This window comes from Chiloscyllium plagiosum, chromosome 3 (assembly GCF_004010195.1).
Source record: "Chiloscyllium plagiosum isolate BGI_BamShark_2017 chromosome 3, ASM401019v2, whole genome shotgun sequence".
Lineage (NCBI taxonomy): Eukaryota > Metazoa > Chordata > Chondrichthyes > Orectolobiformes > Hemiscylliidae > Chiloscyllium > Chiloscyllium plagiosum.
The window spans coordinates 67,573,808-67,596,747 of record NC_057712.1 but is presented as its reverse complement, the minus strand read 5'-3'; the positions used below and the strand labels follow the sequence as shown (position 1 = coordinate 67,596,747).

At 41.2% G+C, this 22,940-nt stretch overlaps 1 long non-coding RNA gene across 2 annotated transcripts in view; it reads right to left on the bottom strand.

Moving 5' to 3' along the window:
* Positions 1-7,259, bottom strand: part of LOC122548647 — a 15,430-nt gene extending 8,171 nt beyond the window's left edge. Inside the window, exons 1-2 of one of the 2 annotated variants that reach the window (XR_006311289.1) lie at positions 7,191-7,259; positions 4,719-4,808 (exon numbers count right to left, since the gene is read on the bottom strand). This is a non-coding gene — a long non-coding RNA (uncharacterized LOC122548647). Of the gene's footprint in view, positions 1-4,718; positions 4,809-6,692; positions 6,893-7,190 lie in introns of those variants that run through there. The other variant, XR_006311288.1, reaches the window with a different exon arrangement.
* Between the last annotated feature and the right edge of the window lie 15,681 nt (positions 7,260-22,940).

The window sequence follows — 22,940 nt, the reverse complement described above, 5'->3', positions numbered from 1 at the left end:
TCGCATCCAAATCATTTATGTAAATGACAAAAAGTAGAGGGCCCAGCACCGATCCTTGTGGCACTCCAATGGTCACAGGCGTCCAGTCTGAAAAACAACCCTCCACCACCACCCTCTGTCTCCTACCTTTGAGCCAGTTCTGTATCCAAATGGCTAGTTCTCCCTGTATTCCATGAGATCTAACCTTGCTAATCAGTCTCCCATGGGGAACCTTGTCGAACGCCTTACTAAAGTTCATATAGATCACATCTACTGCTCTGCCCTCATCAATCTTCTTTGTTACTTCTTCAAAAAACTCAATCAAGTTTGTGAGACATGATTTCCCACGCACAAAGCTATGTTGACTATCCCTGATCAATCCTTCCCTTTCCAAATACATGTACATCCTGTCCCTCAGGATTCCCTCCAACAATTTGCCCACCACTGAGGTCAGGCTCACCGGTCTATAGTTTCCTGGTTTGTCTTTACCGTCCTTATTAAATAGTGGCACCACGTTTGCCAACCTCCAGTCTTCCGGCACCTCACTATCGATGATAAAATTTCTCAGCAAGAGGCCCAGCAATCACTTCTCTAGCTTCCCACAGAGTTCATGGGTACACCTAATCAGGTCCTGCGGATTTATCCACCTTTCGAGGGATATGGACTGGGTGCTGGCAGGTGGGACTAGATTAAGTTGGAATATCTAGCCGGCATGGACGAGTTGGACCAAAGGGTCTGTTTCCATGTATATCTCTATGATTCTATGACCCAGTATATGAAAATAATTTTAAGACAAGTGAGTTTAGCTATTACATTTTGTTACAAGTAAATTAAAGAGATGGTCTATGTTGCAGCCTTATTTTTAAAAATCTGCTATTGGACTTTACCAAATCAAACACCACAAACAAAATGACATTTTCAACAGTAGAACATTAAGATAAAATAATTGACAATTATAATTGATTTACATGAATAATACTTTTATTACCCAGCAGTATTAGACAAAAAGAGTCAATTATAAACAGAAATCAAAGCTTGATCTCTGCCTTGTGGCTTTACAAATGCATATGAACAATTCATAGGCTTTAGTTTTCACCTCTAAACATTGGTCAGACCATTTGGAAGAAGTCCCTTGATTGTTCAGTTGGTAAAGTACTGTATAACTCTGCCATATATACAAGTAAGTCTCAAATTTGATTCTTGATATTAACAAGCCACATCATCATTAGCATGCTACAATTTGCCTTACTGCCCCTTGGGCTAGAGCATAACACCAGTCAGAGCTGTCTGTTAAATATGTTGCTAAATTACTATTTACTGAAGCCTTCCAGACTGAGCATGTGTGAAAACAACAGACTCAGCTGTAAGACTGTCAAACTCTTAAATGAATAGTCAGCCGTAATTCACTGTCTACGCTTTAGTGGAAACTGAACTTCTACATCTTGTAGTATTATGTAACAGATTTGCAGCATATCGTCTCATAGTCCACGAGCCACACACACACCACTGATCTACTACTAACATGTCAGGATATTGTCAGTCAAAATGAATGACAGATATTTTGAGGTGAAGACTGGGGCGTTGTTCTGTGGCAGACTGACTGATATCTATTTTATCTTTAGGTGGACCATAGAGAACAGATAATACATGGTCTTGCAACCTTACTTCAAGCAGTTATACATTATTAGATTACATACAGTGTGGAAACAGGCCCTTCGGCCCAACAAGTCCACACCGCCCCGCTGAAGCGCAACCCACCCCTACCCCTACATTTACCCCTTACCTAACACTACGGGCAATTTAGCATGGCCAATTCACCTGACCTGCACATCTTTGGACTGTGGGAGGAAACCGGAGCACCCGGAGGAAACCCACGCAGACACGGGGAGAACGTGCAAACTCCACACAGTCAGTCGCCTGAGGCAGGAATTGAACCCGGGTCTCTGGCGCTGTGAGGCAGCAGTGCTAACCACTGTGCCACCCTGCCGCCCACTGTGCCACCGTGCCGCCCACTTCTTCATTGTGCTTGTTTACACATTATTTTTGTACAATTGGAAATTACACTGATTTCTATGCATGTCATTCTGCATCTAGATTTTCTTTTAGGCTTGAAATAAAGGTATTTGGATAGAAGTATGTGCAAGGTTGTGAGGAAAAAACAAGACCTTCACACTAGGAAATAATCCTCAATTGAACAGCCATTGCAAGCTTGATGGCCTGAATGGTTGAATGTAACAATTCTGTGATTAAATTAGCTATTTCTGCTTCTGCATCTCTTTTCTGCTCATTCCAATTTTCCTTTTATTAATGACTAAAATAAACAATTCCCAACCTGCAATTGTAACTTAGAATCTGCCAGCTGAAGAGAATCATAGAGTCACAGAGTTACTACAGCATGAAAAAGGCCAGTTGACCCATTGTGCTAGTCAACAAGCATCTATCTATTCCAATCCCTTGGCCTGTAAACTTGTATGCTATGGCATTTCAAGTGCTCCTCTGAATACTTCTTAAAAGTCTTGAGGGTTCCTGCTTCTGCCTCTCTTTTAGGCAGTGATTCCCAAATACACACTGCCATCTGGGTGATAAAGAATTATGTTAAATCTGAGGAGATTCCCTCAAATCTCCTGCTCCTTCCATTAAAATTGTAATTTGGTTATTGACCCCTTTACTAAAGTTGCTCCCTATCAATGCTATCAAAACTTTGTACACCTCAATTAGTACTCCTGGTGAATCCTTTCTGCACTGTCTCAGACAATCACATCTTCAAAAATCTGTGAAACTGTGCCATAAGGTTTCTTTTTGAGTTCTACTAACAGTTACATAGTAACAGGCTGTTAAATTTGGTTTGTATCAATTCATAAATATATTTCCATTATTTTCCTTAATTACTTTTATTATTTCTTGAGAAACCTTTGCAAAAGCATGGTTCTGCAAGACACAATGCTATGATAGTACGGTCAGTAAATACTTACATAATGAAAGGTCTGGACAGAGCAGACAGGGAGATGCTGTTGCCATTGGGGGAACCAGAGGACAGAGCTTAAAGGAGACTGGTAAAAGAACTAAAAGCAATGTGATGTGTAGCTTTATATGGTGTGCAGTTAGGATCTGGAATGCACTTCCTGAAAGGTTAATGGAGGCAGATTCAATTATGGCATTCAAAAGGGAATTTGATAAATATCTAAAGAAAAAAAAAAGCACTTGCAGGCCTGCAGGGGAAGGAACAGGAGTGGAACTGAAGTGTTGTTGCACTGCACCAACATGAACACAATGGCAGAATGGTCTTCTGTGCTGTAACGATTTTATGTTTATGAAATAGCATCATTCACTATCGTACGAAAGAGTTATTGGTCTATGCTAATAATATATCTGTAACAGAAGAAAGGTTTACAATATATTTTGAATTCCATGTTATGTTTCATTAAATAAAAGCTTTCTTTACAAATGTCAAACCTGTTTTGAGTAAGTTTAATATTTAATAGCTGATGATGACTCTGAATGGACTTACCTTCTGGTAATTCATTATAGTTTGAATTTCAAGGTCAGGCAGGAAGAAGATTTGTTTAAATAAATAGGGACTGGACATTGCATTGCTTGGTTGTTAGATATGGAGCCACAGAGACTGTGCTGTGGCCATGGCATTTAGTAGTTTATTAGGAAATCTGTGAGCCACCTGAGGTTGTCTTCCCTTCTAATATGTGAGAGAAACCCTCTTGTCACACACAGCTGACCTGAGCCAATGTCACACATGCACACAATGTCTGTGCTTCAAGTGGGCATGAAAGAAGCAAGACCCAGTGCAGCAAAAGGATGAACGAGCTAATGTTCAGGGAATGTGCTCATGCGTAGGGAATCTTACAAATATAAATGTATCTTCACATTCATTGCTCTAATATTTGCTTATTTCTCTGGTAGACAGCTACATGGTTGAAGTAAAAGCAGAGCAGTATCCCCCTCATTATAAGTAGGTGTTGCCCTTCCTTTTGGACACCTTTGAATGTCTCACTGCATTAGCAATGTGTTTGATTGTACTCCCTTCTGTAACTCAGCAAACCCTGGGCCCAGCATTTGGACAGAGCAGTCAAAACGGCAGAAGGAGTGGTCAGGACACACACACTTTGTCCCATCCATTTAACAGCAGGATATTGGACCTTGACAGCCACATAGTAAAACTCAAACAGGCCATTCTTGGATGTCATGCAAAGAGGTAACTGGCATGTATTGGAATGCTGGAGCCAAAGGGCTTTTACTTGGCCAGGCTCTCCATCGTCAGAGGGCAGAATCGGACTAATGATGTCAGGCAGACTCTTTATCATCCTTAACTGACTGCAACCCCCAGACACACTGCAACCCAGCTCTCAGATGGAGTGGGGCATTTGCAATGGGCTGATAGGAGTAGACACTGCCAGGACTGACCGGAGCATGCCTGACCCAACTTATCTTTCCTCCACTTCACTGCTCCCGAGGTTGCATACCACTGAGACAATACCGCTCCTTATTTCCTGCATTTGCAGTTCCATTCGGTTCAGACACTGCCAATCGCTGTCTATCATTTTCACGGGTTTATGAAGTTCAACCATTAGCTGCCCTGTTTGCAATGGTTGCACGTAGATGTCCTAGAGAGACAATTTGCCTTGTACACTTGGACTCGTCAACTGTATTGGAGAGGTAACAGCATAAGTGACTATAAGCATAATTTAAAGTTGTATCATTATAAGGACAAAGAGGCAAGGACTCACCCTGAGGATGTAGAAGTGCACCTTGCCAGGTACACACCTACTTTCGGCTGTTGGATATCTGACAGTTTGAGTTCCTTAATTGGTCAGTACCTGATCAGGAAGAAGTAAGTTTCTCAATTTATGGTTTTAATGAGATATAAATGCATGCAGATAGGCTTACCAAAACCTCCTGGTGACATATTTGATCCACCACTCAAAGTAGCAGAACCTAATCGCTGAAGTCCATCTTGATGGGAAGAGTTTGATATTTTGCTTCTTAAATTGCCAATTAAATTCATGTACCTCCCATTTCACTTACAAAATCCCAACCATAGTTACATATTCTTGTCAAGTACTGAATATGCAATATTTTCACTTTCTCTTAACATATTTGACATATTTAAAGATTGGAGCCTTGATGGGAAATGGCCATTCTAATAAAAGTGCACTCAGACATGGAAATTGTTATTGGGTTTTGAGGTGTTGCTGACAAAAGAATTTTGGCCTTCTCTGCTTCCTCTACATGACCATACAACTAATGCTCCAGACATTCCAATTTCCAAGCTTGTCAGCATTCCCTGTTTGAAGTCCATAAAATAAATGTAATTCAAATAATTAGTTTAACTTATACTTTTCCCACCCCATTTTGGGAAGACATTCTATCATTTAGACATAACTTTATAAATAATCATTGCAAAATAAAATTTTACTTTGTGCCTTAGTAAGTAACTACAAAGTGGACCCAACTCTCTAAGTCATAAAAGGCAAAAGGAAACTTTGTAATTATGATACTTGTCATGATAATTAGTGTCCTCCAACTGAGTCTTTACTGTTAGACCATTGTTCGACCGGTCAACAGCTGTTTTAATGACACACTTGCAAAGGATCTGTCAGGATTTTCTAAAGCTTAAATGCCTGAAATAGCCTTGAAAATTGGAACCGGGTGTCAAATAAGCTGCTTTTATACTATCATCCCTGGTGTTTCTTCCTTCTTGTATGCTATATTGCAATTTTTACATGCCGAGACACTACAAAATACGTGAAGTACAGCCAAAACAAAACCTTTTCTTAATTATAATGCTGGACAATAGCCAACATAAGATGTCCAGAAATCTCCATTAAAGAACTTTTTTTAGCTTTGGAAAGTGATGTAATAGGATTTTATTGCAAACAGCTGCATCATAACTCTTTGAGTTTAGGTGAGTTATTTAGATTTTCTGGAAACATAATTGTTTTTAAGTCCCTCTGCTGAACTCCACTACCACATCCAAACAAAAGCACACATACACACTTAACATGGATCTTTCATATTTAGAATAAAAGTGGAACTTCGCTGAAAATAGAGCTATTTGACAGAAAATTAAAGCCACACTCAACTTGGAGGTGTTTATTTCTAAGTAGCAATCTTAAAATCTACCTCTGAAAATCTTATTAAAATCTTAATTCCTCTAGTAACTCAGAGATATACTCCCTCTTGGCCTATTTTTATGTGGAATATTGTGATATAAGTAGAAGGCGTGATGTTGATCATCTGTAATGATGATATGGGCTGCATGATTATGTAGAGTATACTGGTAGCAAGCAGAAGTTCAAACAGGACCTGAAGTGATTGCAAGCAGGTCTGAAGCTAATGAAGAAGTCTTCGAGGGAAAACGTAAACTCAAGAAGCAGTACATTGGGCAACTAAACAGAACTTGAACTCATACAAATGACAAAGCAGCTTATGTGCACAAAATGCACTTTGGGACAAAACAGCTTTTCAACGCAACTTCTTGAGCACTCTGGATGTGTACAGTCCACTGTATTTACAGAAAAAGAGATTTTCACATACACGGTCTTAGGCTTCTTGGTTATGATAATCAAGGCTAAATGTCTGTTTCAGAATCTTAGTGCCAAAGTCAGAAAACGGGTGAACACATACTCTGTATGCTTTACCCGCTCCTATGGTAGTAAAACCGATGGCTATGAAAATGATGCAAATTCTATATCACTCACCATAACATGGAGCATGGAGTTAACACTCCTGTTTCGGACCTGGCTAAGGATGATGTATGCAATGCTGATAACTGGGGCCACTGCTTCTCAGGGTGATGCTGGGCTCTGCGACCTTGTAGTAAATCCAAATATTCAATACCCAAATCAACCAATCAGGTGCATGGACCATCATGATTGGCAGGCAAAACAGCCAATGTTGACTATTGTCTTGAGCAACTGTCATCATTGGCCGAGTAGGATGTGCCAGGTTCAGCAGGTACAGTATTCTCTTTTACCTCATGTCAGAGTTTGGTTGGACATGGCAGGAGGCTACAAGATTGCAGGTTGAGGTAAACTAAAAAGCCTAGAGCCTCACTCCAACATAAAAGATTCTTTTTAATCTTGATGGGTGCCTTGGATTGTTCTAACCTGTCATCCCTTTTGTATGCGTACCTTGCCTTTCAGAGAGTTTGCACGTACTCCACATACATTTAATACATGTGTATTAATTGTTCTCACCAAGCCTAGTAGTCATTGTGTTGAGGGATCTGCAATCTGCACACAGAGATCTGTCGGTCTGCTCTAATTTGCACTTTTAAGTTGTAAAGTGTTTTACTGTTTTAAATAAACTAACGCATGGAATTAATTAATGCCGAACAAGAGATTGATTATTAGACCAATATCATTAACCTGACCTAGTGAACACTGGTGCAAACATCATACTGATGAGGCTTATTGTGTTTGAATTGTCAACAGCCACATTAATCTACAGGTGAAACACATGATTGGCAGTATTAAATCATACTAGAATGCACAAGACAATCCCGATGTCTCCATTTGGTACTGCAGAGTATTTAAACTGGTGAGCAGGCAAATTCCAATTGAGTAACCAGTTTAACTCACTTGAAAGAAACAATTGACTTATACATTATAGAGACTCATAGGCTCACTTGATATTGCACTTTGGCTTTTAAGAGAGTTCACCTTTAAGGACTCTATGTATGATGTGTATATCATGTCAGAACTCTGCTTAGCAGTTAGTCTGCTGTGGGTGAGCAAGACACACACACACAGAAATCAGTAGGTTTGTTGTAGTGTCTACTTCATAACTTTCAGTGTGTCCTAGTGTTTTAAATAAACTAACCCATGGTGTTAATGGACTATCATCATTGATATAACAATTCCACCCTCCTCTTCCTCCTCCCTCCCTCTTGATGGGATCTAATGATGACTGATGATTCCTTCACCTCTTTTGTCCTCTATTCCCTACACTCCCAGGCTTTGCTTTCCAATTTGACTTATTCCTCTTCAATTCCTCTCCTCCTAATGACGTTTACTATGAGTGATTGATGGTAATTTCACTCCGCTAACCTGGATCCCAACAATGTGGGACATGAGAGGAGAGTAAAAAAAGAGGGAGATTAAGAGGAGAGTGAGAAGGTGAGAACAAGAGTAAGAGAATGAAAGAGAGAGTGAGAAATTGATAGTGAGTGAGTGATAACAAGAGAGAGAGAGAGACAGGCAGAGAAAGAAGGATGAGGGAAATGAGAGAACACTGAGACTGGGAATGAACCAGACATACACACACACACGTATACAGATGCTGTCTGTTACTTGGACACGAATGCATTCTTCCCTTTCTCCTGTCTCTTCAAAGTCTACCACACTAGGTCCAATCAGGAGGGATACCTGAGCTGAAAGACAACTGACTTATAAGGCTCAATTACACAGGAGTTCTGCGGACACCAACTCTAGAATGTTCACCATCCATGACATATGACAGTTAAACCCAAATCCTTCACTTGGGTCTGGTGCCCTTCCCTGGACCTCAATTGACCAGAAATTGAGGCCAGGTCTGTCTCTTTCCAGCCATCATCTTAAGTGAAAAGGCAAAAAAAGGTTTTATTAGTTAAGTCTGTTGATGGGTGTTTTCAAATGGTCATTTTTATGAATAAAATGGTGGACCAAAAGAAGGCCATCGGTCTCCTCAAATCCACTTTCTTTCCTTTCCCCATTATCCTTAATTTCCATATTGATTAGAAATCTATCTACCCCAGTCTGGAAAATACTTCGCAATCCAACTTTGACAGCCTTTGCAGTAAAGAATTCCACTGATTCACTACCCTCTGAAAGAAGAAATTCCTCCTCATCTCCATCTGAAATATGTGACTACTTACTTTGAGATTGTGCTGTCTGGTCTTAATCTCTGCTTCCAGAGGAAACAACTTCTCCTCATCTAACCTGTCAAGTGTTCTCAGAATCTTGTGTGTTTCAATGAACTAGACATTTATTTTAAATTATCAATTTGTTGCTTTGACAATGTTTTTCCTTGACAAGTTGCTTACATTTTATTCACGCCTTACGTTTCAAATTTGTGGTTAATGTTGTGCCAAACAACACCTTATGCGGTTGTCAATGGGTGTTTTGGTGATGAGAAATGAGAGGCTCAAATGATTGCTTTTTGGAGGATTGGATGAAGGCATTATCTTTGCACAATAGAAACAGGGAGTTTTAAAAATATTCACACAAGTCTGTTCAATTCTGTGCAGAGAAAGACAGAGGTCAGTGACTCTCTGTAAGAACTAGTGCACATCATGAACCTGAAGCATTGAACTTGTTTCATTATTCACAGAGACTGCCTGCCCTGGTAAGTATGTCCAGGATTTTCTGTTTATATATCTGATTTCTATCATCTACAATACTTCACTGTCTAATTATATCTCCAGGCTTAACCATTTGGATTGAAATAGAAAAAAAAAGAAAAATACACTTGTATTCATGAGTACCGTATGTCTCAAAACATTTTACAGTCTATGAAGTCATACAGCCATAGAGTCATAGAGATCTACAGCATGGAAACAGACCCTTTGGTCCAACCCGTCCATGCCGACCAGATATCCCAACCCAATATAGTCCCATCTGCCAGCACCCGGCCCAAATCGCTCCAAACCCTTCCTATTCATATACCAATCCAAATGCCTCTTAAATGTTGCAATTGTACCAGCCTCCACCACTTCCTCTGGCAGCTCATTCCTTACACGTATCACCTCTGCGTGAAAAAGTTTCCCCTTAGGTCCCTTTTATACCTTTCCCCTCTCACCCTAAACCTATGCCCTCTAGTTCTGGACTCCCTGACCCGAGGGAAAAGACTTTATCTATTTATCCAACCTCTATAATGTCACCCCTCAGCCTCTGACACTCCAGGGAAAACAGCCCCAGCCTGTCCAGCCTCTCCCTATAGCTCAAATCCTCCAACCCTGGCAACATCCTTGTAAATCTTTTCTTAATCCTTTTCAAGTTTCACAACATCTTTCTGATAGGAAGGAGACCAGAATTGCATGCAGTATTCCAACAGTGGCCTAACCAATGTCCTGTACAGCCGCAATATGACCTCCCAACTCCTGTACTCAATACTCTGACCAATAAAAGAAAGCATACCAAACACCTTCTTCACTATCCTATCTACCTGCGACTCCACTTTCAAGGAGCTATGAACCTGCATTCCAAGGTCTCTTTGTTCAGCAACACTCCCTAGGTACTTACCATTAAATGTATAAGTCCTGGTAACATTTGCTTTCCCAAAATGCAGCACCTCACATTTACCTGAATTAAACTCCATCTGCCACTTCTCAGCCCTTTGGCCCATCTGATCAAGATCCTGTTGTAATATGAGGTAACCTTCTTCGCTGTGCACTACATCCCCAATTTTGGTGTCATCTGCAAACTTACTAACATCACATCTACTGCTCTGTCCTCATCAATCTTCTTTGTTACTTCTTCAAAAAACTCAATCAAGTTTGTGAGACATGATTTCTCACGCACAAAGTCATGTTGACTATCCCTAATCAGTCCTTGCCTTTCCAAATACATGTACATCCTGTTCCTCAGGATTCCCTCCAACAACTTGCCCACTTCAACCTCAGGCTCACCAGGCTATAGTTCCCTGGCTTTTCCTTACTAGCCTTCTTAAAGAGTGGCACCACATTAGCCAACCTCCAGTCTCTTGGCACCTCACCTGTGACTATCGATGATACAAATATCTCAGCAAGTGGCCCATCAATCACTTCTCTAGCTTCGCACAGAGTCCAAGGGTACACCTGATCATGTCTTGGGGATTTATCCACTTTTATGCATTTTAAAACATCCAGCACTTCCTCCTCTGTAATATGGACATTTTGCAAAATGCCACCATCTATTTCATTACTTTCTACATCTTCCATATCCTTTTCCACATTAAAACTGATGCAAAATACTCATTTAGTATTTCCCCCACTTTCTGCGGCTCCACACAAAGGCTGCCTTGCTGATCTTCGATGGGCCCTACTCTCTCCCTAGTTACGCTTTTGTCCTTAAATGTATTTGTAAAAATCCTTTGGATTCTCCTTAATTCTCTTTTTGCCCTCCTGATTTCCCTCTTAAGTATACTCCTACTGCCTTTATACTCTTCTAAGGATTTACTCGATCTGCTCTGTCTACACCTTTCACATGCTTCCTTCATTTTCTTAACCAACCCATATATTTCTTTAGTCATCCAGCATTCCCTATACCTACCAGCCTTTCCTTTCACCCTAACAGGAAAAATACTGTTGTAATGTAGGAAATACTAAAACACCATAAACAATACTTTCAGAATGTATCCAGAATCTTTATACCTGAAATGGTGAAATTCTATATTTTGCACAATCCTTTGGGGTTCATTGAGCATTTGAAGTGCTAAATAAATCTGACATTAAAAGTCCAGTTCTGTCTCATTTGATAAGGAGTTACATACTAATGAATTTTACAGCAAGACTAAGAACATAAAAATGGAGGATTTCATCAATTTACTAAGTACGTAGGGATTGAATTGTTCTCTGGGTAGACCTCAACAGTGCACCCTTTAGACAACATAGATTTCCTCATGGAAACTTCTGAATTTCTGTATTATTCTACATATATGAAAATTCTTGAAGTTAATGTCAGCTTCAGTGGATTAACGATGACAAACACTTTTGCTAACACAGCAAAATTCATGCCAATAAACAAAGATTTTAAAACAAAGCTTTTGAAACCAAGTGAATGTTTTACAACATCCTTCATCCTCAAACATGTCAATATAATCCTGAAATTCTAATCAGCTAAGAGGGTGAAAAGTGGACAAATTGTCCAAAGAATGGAAGGACTTGGGATAGAGTTCAGTTCTGGGAGAAAGTGAGAACTGCAGATGCTGGAGATCAAAGTCAAGAGCGCAGTGCTGGAAAAGCACAGCAGGTCAGGCAGTATCCAGTGAGCAGGAAATCGATGTTTCGGGATTCCTCATTCCAGATGAAGGGCTCTTGCTCGAAATGTCGATTCTCCTGCTCCTCGGATGCTACCTGACCTGCTGTGCTTTTCCAGCAACACACTGTCACCTGGACTTCAGTTCTGCCTTGTGATTTAAAAAAAGGATCACAGGATGTGGACACTGCTGACCAGCCAGCGTTAATTGCCCATGTTTCATTGAACTTGAGAAGTTGCTAGTGAGCCACCTTCTTGAGCTGCTGCTGTCCTTGGGGGTGCAGGTACACCCACATTGCTGTTAAAAAGGGATTTTGGCTCAGTGACACTAAAGGAATGGTAATATCGTTCCAAATCAGAATGGTGTGCTGCTCGAATGCAAACCTGCTGGTGGTGGTTTTCAACGCCTGTTGTCCTTGAACGTCTAGATGCCAGTGGTCACAGGTTTGAAAGGTGCTGTTGAAGGAGCCTTAGTGAGTTTTTGCAATGCATCTTGAGATGATACACACAACTGCTACTGTGTGCATCAATGGTGAAGAGACTGCATGTTGACGGTGGAGGGTGGGGTACCGATCAAGTAAGCTGCTTTGTGCTGGGCGGTGTCAAGCTTCTTAAATCTTGTTGGAGCAGCAGCAATCTAGGTAAGTGAAGCTCCTGACTTACACCTTGTAGATATTGCTTTGGAGCAACAGGAAATGCATTATTTACCACAGAATTCTTGCTATCTGACCTGCATTTGTACCCACAATATTTATATGGCTGCTCCAGATCAGTTTGTGGTTAATGGTAGTCCCCAGGATGTTGCTGGTGAGTTAATTCAATGTCAGAGTGCAATGGTTAGATTCTCTCTTGTTGAATACAGTAATTACCTGGTACATGTTTAAAATTAATGTTACTTGCCACTTGTCAGCCCAAGCCAAAATATTGTCCGTGTCTTGTTGCTTCCAGAGACAAATTGCTTCAGTATCTGAGGAGTCAAGAACAGTGCTGAACTTTGAGAAATCTTCTGCAAATATCCTCCCTCCTGACCTTATGATGGAGGGAAGGCCGTTGATGAAGCAGCTGAAGGTGTTTAGGCCTAGGACACTATGCTGAGGAACTCATAGAATTACACAGTACTGAAGAGGCCCTTTGGCCCATCAGGTCTGTACCAGCAAAGCTACACTAAATCTATACTAGCTGCACTTTCTAGCACTCGGCTCATAGCCTTGAGTGTTATGACATTTCAAATATTCATCAAAGTACTTTTTAAACGTTGTGAGATTTTCCACCTCAACTACTCTCCCAGACAGTGGATATCAGACCCCCGACCACTGAGTGAAAAACATTTTCCTCAAATCTCCTCTGAACCTCCTGCCTTTCATCTTATATTATGCCCCTTGTTATTGACTCTTTGACTATAAGAAACATTTGCTTTCTATTTATCTTGTCTATGTCCCTCATAAGCATGTACACTTCTCCAGGTCCTCCCTCTACCTTCTCTGTTCTAAAGAACTCAACCCAAGCTTATCTAGCCTCTCTTCATAGCTAAAGTACTCCAGCAGAGATGACTGACCTCCAATGACCATAATACTCTTCCTTTGTGCCAGGTATGACTCCAGCCAGAAGTGAATGCTTCTTCCTGATTTCAACTGAGACTAATTTTGGTGGGGCCCATTGATGCCAGCTTCAATCAAATGTGGCCTTGATGTCAACAACCCTCACTCTCACTTCATCTCTGGTATTCAGCTGGTTTTATCCATATTTGGATCACGTGTATAATGAGCTCAGTAACTGAGGTGTTCCTGATGGAAACAAACTGAGCAGTTGCAAGCCGGTGATTCCGTTGCAGGTGCTGTTTAATGGCCATGCTGATGACACTTTCTGTTACTTTGCTGATGATTGAGAATAGCCTGACAGGGCGATAATTGGCTGAGTTGGATTTGTCCTGTCTTGTGCACAGGACATACCTGAGCAATTTTTCACATTGTCAGGTAGACCTGGAGCTGTCGTCCTGACACACTGACTGTAAGTACAGGGCGACCCCCTGTATCAGCGGAATTGTTTTCCACTGTTTCAGTTATCCATGGTACCATGCCCGGAACATATTACACGGAACGTTCCAGAACCAGACCTACCAAGAGGCTGCCAGGAAGATACTTTTCCCGTTGAAATGAATGGATTCTCTCCTATCTGCGGTTTCAGGCTTCTGTGGTAGATCCTGGATAGTATCACCTGCGGGTACGGGGTGGGGGGGGGGGGGGGGGTCTACTGTATTTCATAACGTGCTCTTATTGTGTAACTGACTTTCATGTTCAGGTGTAGAATGGGGGTAAAAGGGGTCATTGATCCAACTGAATATGGGTGGGGCTTGTACAGCAAAAATCTGAATAAGGTTTATACAATTAAATGTATAGACTTGTAGAGGCCTCCATGCACAGGCTCCGTTGACCTCTTTTTGGAACCCTCCGTTAGCACTATGTGAAACTGTCATTTGTGTGCGCTGCAACTGCTGACTGCTCACATTATTAAGAAGCTGTTTTTTTTTCTGATATTCCCCACACAGGATCACGACTGGATCCAGGCCCAGCAGCTGTTCTTTTCTCTGTGGTGAATCCACAATGAATCGCCAAGGACATTGATGAAGAACACATACATTTGCAAGCCCAGGACCAGCAGCAAACTCTGGTGGATACCAAACAACATCCAAATGCAAAAGGTCCCTCGAGATGCAGGGAAAAGTGCAAGAGGCCCTTTGTCTTTGACGAAGTCTCCTCCACATGAGCAAGATGCAATGCTACTGTTGACAGAGGATGTCTCAGAACAGTGACAGAGCTGTGTCATCTGCTGGAGCACTCCAAGTGCAGGGTGGTATGGACTGCACACACATAGTAGTGAGAGCACCATATTATAGTGTGGCAAACTCTATTAGTAGGAATGGCTTCCATTCAATCAATGGTCAGATCATCTATGATTATTGCAAACATATCTTTAAAGTTTGTGGCAGATACCTCTTAAATTTCCATGATGCCTATATCCCTGATAACTTTCAGATTCCTGCTTCATTCACCGCTGCATGACTTACAAGAAAAGCTGCTGAGACACAAGGTCTACCCTCTCCAATCATGACCGATGATTCTGTGCGCAACCCCTGAAGCCAAGTGTAGATATAACGTAACACGTTCTTCCATCAGGGTCATGTGTGGTGAACCAATGGTCCTCATGAAGATGAAGGCACCATGTTTGGACAGATCTGGTGGTTCCTTGCAGTATGCCGCAGGCACAGTGCTCTACACAATCTTCTGTAACAACCAGAATAAACAAAGAGGGGATGTGATGGATGTTGAGTAACTGAAAATAGTATCATTTCCCAAGGGAGGAACATGAGGACAACGACCAGGAGGAACACTATCTTCAACAAGGTAGAATTCTGAAACATTAGGCTGAATACATTGGACAGGACTTAATTACTCAAGTGTTGTCAGAATTGTACTCAACCAGGCAAGTGGAGAGTATTCAATCTAAATCCTGGTTTGGTCTCGTTGATAGTAAACAGGCTTTGAGTCAGGAGGTGAGTGACTTGTTTCAGGATTCCTAGTCTCTGACCTGCTCTTGTAGCAACAGTATTGATATGACTAGTCCAGTTCAGTCGGTGGTAACCCCCAAGATGTTGACAGTGGGGATTCAGTGATGGTAATTCAAGGAGTAATGTCCAGGGGCAATGGTTAAATTGTTTCTTATTGGAGATGGTCACTGCCTGGCACTTTGGTGATACCAATGTTAATTGCCACTTGTCAGCCCAAATCCGGATATTGTCCAGGTCTACTGCACTTGCACAAGAATTGTTTCAATATCTGAAGATTCATGAATGGTGCTGAACATTGTGTATTCATCAGCAAAAATCCCTATTTTTGACATTATGATATAAAGAAGGTCATTGCTGAAGCTGGTTAAGCCTAGGACATTAACATGAAGAATTTCTGCAGAGATGTCCTGAAGCTGAGATGATGTTCGACAACCATAGCTATCTTCTATTGTTCCAAGTATGACTCCAATCGCAGAGAGTTTCCTCTGATTCCAATTGAATCCAGATTTATTGATATCATACTTGATCAAATGCGACTTTGATGTTAAAGACAGTCACTCTTACCTCACCTCTTGCTCAAGTCAGCTTGTTTATCCATATTTGGACTCAGGTTGTAATCATGTTAGGACCTGAGTGACCCTGGCAGAAGCCAACTTGAGCATCATTGAGCAGGTTATTGCTGAGCAAGTGCTGCTTGATAGCTCTGTTGATGATAAAATTTACTGGGGTAGTACCTGGCCAGGTTGGATTCATCCTTGTTTTTGAGTACAGGACATACCTGGACAATTTTCCACAAGATTGAATAGATGTCAGTGTTGCAACTATACTGGAACAGCTTGGCAAGTGCACAGCAAGTTCTGGAGCACCAGTCTCCAGTACCATTGCTGAAATGTTGACAGGGGCCATAGCCTTTGCAGTATCCAGTACTTCCAGTGAATCTTTATATCATGTGGAATGAATCAACTTGGCGAAAGACTGAAGATCTCTGGACAAGGCAGAAATGGATCATCCACTTGACACTGAAGATTGTTGTGAATGTGTCAGCCTTATCCTTTGCCCTGATGTGTTGTGCATTATTAAGGATGGGGGTTTGTGGAGCCTGCTCCTCCAGTGAAGAGTTTAGTTGTCCATCACCATTCGTGACTGGATGCGGGACGGTGAGTGCCATTGAGAAAAGACATTGTCTGCAATAGTGGGTGTGGTAAACCATGAGTCTTGGTGGGAAGTGATGCAGTAGTGGAGTCACAGTTAGTGTAAGGTAGCAGAGCGTAGATGGTGGCAGCTACTCTTGTGGAAGACAGAATGTCACTGACCTTCTTACTGCACTGCTGGGTTTTCCTCTGTATCACAGAAACACCACTGATCTGAATGACAACTTCAGACCAGACTGGCAAGCTCTTGTGCCATGGTTTTGTCATGGAGATTCATACACTGGGTCAGTGAAGGACCATTCCTGCATTGCAGGTTTGAACTGGTGTGCTGCTGGGTTTTAAATATGGTGCCATGGTGTGAATGGCAGAGAGTCTTAGGAGGAATGAGTTCTCCTGCCGCTGCTGGGCGAAAGGTTGTGTCAAAAGGTATACAAATACACATGAAAATCTTGGTAGAAATCATGGAGAGAAAACTTACATGATATTCCCTGAATGTTTAGAAACATTCAGCCCATTATGTCCTGCTATGCAGTCACAGCCAATTTCACAGGAGACAGTTACTCTTTCATCCACTACTTCATGAATGAAATAACTGACGTTTTATTTTGTCATGCATGAACCTACATACAATGCTGTATTGATCCCTATGCACAAAGGCAGCTGCAGTTTTACCTCTTTACTTTCCTGAGATAAAAGAGGTCATTTGATGTACTCATTTCACCATTGATGTGTTTACTAAGAGAACTGTGACAGACTTAAATGGGAATGCACCATGAATCTGCATGCAACCACTGCATGAATGCACATCAAGCAAACATCCCAAGGGGTAGCGTAATGAATACATTCTGTTTGAAGGTGGAGGATATATAGAAAGCAGTCTCCTCAAAAATATGAGTTACACAGTGAAACCGTAGCTTTAGCTAACTCTTTGCAATCCCTGGAACCTAGAAGGGATTAGATGCATTACCACATGTATATGAACAATAACAATCATGAAACAAATATTTAGCATATTAAAGAAAGCCTCTAAATCTATTAAGGAGAGAGAAAGATACATCTTATAATTGTCTGTGTACATGGACAAAATTGATACAGCATACTACACAATGCTATCTGGGTCAGAAGCCTCACATTAACCTTTGATAAGGAAGAGTAGATAACTATGGATAATCATATGGTGGCTGAGTGGTTAGCATTGCTGCCTCACAGCTCCTGGGACCCAGGTTTGACTCCAGCCTTGGCTGACTGTCTGTGTGGAGTTTGCACATTCTACCCATGTCTGTGTGAGTTTCCTCCACAATCCAAAGATGTGCAGGTTAGGTGGATTGCCATGCTAAATTGCCCTATAATGTTAAGGGATGTACAGGTTAGATGGATTAGTCATGGTAAATGCAGTGTTAGGAGATAGAGTGTGGTGCTTTTTGGAAGGTCAGTGCAGACGTGATGTACTGAATGGCCTCTATCCGGACTGCAGGGATTCTATGATCAGAACAATGACACTATGCAACCAAGGAAATAGTTAAAAATCGCACAACACCAGGTTATAGTCCAACAGGCTCTAATCCACCATAACCTGGTGTTGTGTGATTTTTAACTTTGTCTATCCCAGTCCAACACCAGCACATCCCAATTGAGGAGGTGGTTGTGTGAGGTTTTGCTTGACCAAGCTTTCTAATAAGACACAATATTTCTTTTGGGCACACTTTCAAGAATGAAACTGTTAGCAATTTTACCTGTTTGACTTTTTTTAAGAACTATTTGGCCCAATCTTTGCAGTAAATGTCACTTTTCATTCACCTCACGAACAGCTACCTGTGAAAGCTTTTTGCAGATGTTAGAGTGCTGATTTGCCCCAATCCAGTATCTGATCTATAGATCACTCCTGGTGTCTGTCACCTAATCAGACTGAAGAATCCCCATTGAAACGCATAAAGATCAAATAAGGAAGTAGAATGCAAGAAGTTTAAATAATATTTAAATAACAAATTTAAACAATTTGTTTAGTATTTCTTACATTTGAGAACATCACTTTCTACTGCAAACTAAAATGTACTACATTTAATAAAAGTAATGTAATTCTATTTTGCGTGCAAACTATATAGCATGATTCTAATAACTTACTTATTGAAAATGGTCTGTAGGTTCTCCAACAGTGGCAAGGTGGTGAGACAGAGGATAAATCAGGGGATAATGAGAGCATGTAACAAAGGCAGGGCATTAATCATGAGTCTCTTTAATCTTCACGTGGATTGAGATAATAGGATTGTTAGAGATAGCCATCAGCAAGAACAGAAACATAGAAAATTGGAACAGGAGAAGGCCATTCAGCCTGTCAAGTCTGCTCTGTCATTCAATAGTATCATGGTTGATCATCTTGCTCAGTATTCTGTTCCTGTTTTTGCCCTATATCCTTTCATTCCCTTAGCCCTAAGAAAGATATCTACCTCCTTCTTGAAAACGTTCAATATTTTGTCCTGAACTGTTTTCTATAGCAGAAAATTCCACAGGCTCACCCCTGTCTGGGTGAAGAAATTTCTCCTGATATCAGTTACAAATAGTCCACTTCATATTCTGAGTCTGTGAGCCCTAATACTGGACTCCCCTGTCATCAGGAACATCCTTCCTCCTTTTACCTGCCTCATCGTGTTAGAATTTTACCTATTTCTGTGAAGTTCACCATAATTCTTCTAAACTCCAGTGAATACAGTCCTAAACAATTCAGTGTCGGTTCACACACCAATCTTGCCACCTCAGGAATCAGATTGTAAAACTTCATTGCACTTCCTCCATAACTAACACATCCTTCCTCAGGTAAGGAGACAAAACTGCACACATACTCCAGGTGTGGTCCCGCCAAGGCCTTGTATAATTGCAAAAACATAACCCTGTTCATGTACGCTACAAAGGCCAATATATTATTTGCCTTATTCTGCTCCTGCACGTTTGTGATGAATCTATAGATTGCATTCAGGATAGTTTCCCTGAAAATATGCTGTGGATCCAATTGATGTGTTATATGGCAGCTTTAATAAAATGGTCTCAATGTAAAAGATCCCTTATAAATAGTAATCATAAATTAGTCAATTCAGCATTATGTTTGAGAGGGAGGAGTGTTGGTCAGAAACAGTAGTGAAGCTTATTTAAGGGTAATCACAAAAGAATGAGGGGAAGGGCTGGCTGAGTGGACTGGGGAAAATATTAGCAACAAAGAGGAACAATGGACAACATTTAAGAAAATAATTCATGTCTCACAGCAAAGACATATTCCAGTGAGAAAGAAGGATTCTAGGAGGGGGATAAGTTAACCATGGTTAACGGGGAAGTTGAAATTGAAAGAAAAAAACTTATAATTTAGCTGCAAGCCAGTGGATTGGGAAAACCAACATAAGGTGACCAAAATATAACAAAGAGGGTGAAAATAAACCTTGAGGATAAATGTGTAATTAATGTCAAGATGGACAGCAAGAGCTACTTTATAGATATATAAAAAGAGACAAACTAAAAGGAACATGGGCCCTGCCATGAATGAGGCTGGGGAAATAACAATGGAGAACCAGGAGGTAGCAGGAGTTGTATAAATACTTGCCATCACACTTCATAGTAGAGGTCACTAATAGCATTCCCAAATTGTTAAATATTTAAGGGGCAGTAGAAGAAAAAGAAATAAATACATTTACTATTACTAGCTTAACAGTGCTTGGGAAACTGATGGGCCAAAATACCAATAAATCTATTAAGACCTGGGCTTGATGGGATGCATTTTAGGATGTAAAGAAAGTAGCTACAGAATAGTGGATACACTGATAGAAATCTTCCAGGAGTCCTTAATCCTGAAAAAATAACAGCCGATTGGAAAACTGCCAATGTAACACTTTTATTTCGAAAGGGAATGAGACTGGAAAAAGGACAATTATAAGGCAGTTGACATCTAATATTGGGAAAACGTTAGAACTTTTTATAAAGGATGCAATAGCGGAGCATTTAGAATTACATAAACTGATTAAGGAGAATCAATGATTTTATTTAGGGGAAATCATGCCTTACAAATTTTCTAGAATTCTTTGAGGTAACCAGCAGGATAGATAAAAGCAAGCTATTGGATGAAATATATTTGTATTTTCAAAAGGCATCTGAAAAGGTAACATATTTAATATGTTAAGAGGTGTTCAGGTAGTATATATAGAAACATAGAAAATAGGACCCATCGAGTCTGCTTTGCTATTCAATATAATCATGGCTAAGCATCGAATCAATGCCTTCTTCCCATGCCTTTAGATCCTTTTAGTATGAATATAGTATTGGCTGTGCTGAAAATGTGTTGCTGGAAAAGCGCAGCAGGTCAGGCAGCATCCAGGGAACAGGAGAATCGATGTTTCGGGCATAAGCCCTTCTTCAGGAAGAAGGGCTTATGCCCGAAACGTCGATTCTCCTGTTCCCTGGATGCTGCCTGACCTGCTGCGCTTTTCCAGCAATACATTTTCAGCTCTAATCTCCAACATCTGCAGACCTCACTTTCTCCTCTATAGTATTGGCTGTGACAACAGAAATTGCTGGAAAACCTCAGCAGGTCTGGCAGCATTTATGGTGAGAAAACAGACTTAACATTGTGAGACCAGGCACCTTTCATCCTGGGATTTGGAATTTGGATAAGGTGAGGAAGGAAGGTCACTGAACCCAAAATGTTCTGTCCACAGATGCTGCCTGACCTGCTGAGTTCTTCCAGCAACTTCTTTTGTTTGTTTCCGATTTCTAGCATCCACAGTTGTTTGGCTTTTCTGGATAGTCTTGACTAATTGGTAGAAGATGGAGAGTTGAGATGGGACGGGGGAAGCATTTTCAGAATGGCAACCTGCAACTAGTGGAGTTCCACATGGATCAGTGCTGAGGTCACAATTATTTGCAATATATATCAATGACTTGGATGAAGAAAACAAATGCACTATATCCAAATTTGCAGATGACACAAATATAGGTGGAAGAAGTCAACTGTTGAGGATGATGCAAAGAATCTCTAGAGGGACACAGGCAGGTGATGTGAGTTGGCAAAAATGTGACTGCTGGAATATAATATATAAAAGTATGAGATTGCACATTTGGCAAGAAGAATAGAGGAGGTGTGGATTATTTAAATAGAAAATGACTGCAGAAAGCTACTGAAGATAAGGATTTGGGAATACTTGTCCATCAGTCACAAACAGCTAGAATTCAAATGCAGAGTGGACTAGGAAAGGCAAATGGAATGTGGACCTTTGTTTCAAAGGGATTGAAGTATAAAAGGGATGAGGCTTTGCTAAACTTGTACAAGATGCTCGTGAGACTACAGCTGGGAAACTATGAAGAGTTTTCTGCCCCAATCTAAGCAAAGATATACTGATTTAGAGGTAGTCCAGAGAAAGTTCACTGGGCTGGTACCAAGTGTGGAGGGACTGTCTTGTGAAGAAAGGTTGAAGATGTTGTGACTGTACTTTCTGAAATATAGAAGAATGAGAAGTGACTTTATGGAAACATACAGGATTCTTAGGGGTCTTGACAGGATAAAGACTGAGAAATTCCCCCTTGTAGAAGAATCTCGGACCAAAGGATGTAATCTCAAGGTAAGGGGTCACCCAATTAAGACCATGATGATGTGGAATCTCTTCTCTCAGAGGGTAGTGGATCTGTAGAATTTTTTATTGCAGAAGGGTGCAGAGGCTAGAATGAGAAGAACGCTTAAGGCTAAAAATATGGATTTTTAAGCAGTAAAGGACTCAAGAGTTATGAGGAAACAGTAGGAAAGTGAAGTTGAGGATTGTCAAATCAACAATGATCTATCTTTTTTCTTCATGCAGCATTTTTTCCTACCCCCACCAACTTTTAACTTCTTAAAGTACCCTACTCTACCTGAAGAATGGAGGCAAGATAAAGGGAGACAAGTCACGGCCAGAGCCTGGGCAGGAGCACAGCATGTGGGGTGAGTCCTGGGGCGGCAGCAGAATGAGTGCAGTTTGATTTGCAGGCTGAGCCCCAGAGAGGGAGCAGAGTAAGGGCAGGACGAGCCACAGAGCAGGAGCAGAGCGAGTGCAGGCCGAGCCCCAGAGAGGGAGCAGAGCAAGGGCAGACTGAGCCACAGAGCGGGAGCAGAGCGAGTGCAGGCCGAGCCCCAGAGAGGGAGCAGAATGAGTGCACGCTGAGCCCCAGAACGGGAGCAGAGTGAGTGCAGGCCGTGTCCCAGAACGGGAGCAGTGCGAGTGCAGGCCAAGGCCCAGAACAGGAGCAGAGTGAGTGCAGGCCGAGTCCCAGAACAGGAGCAGAGCAGGT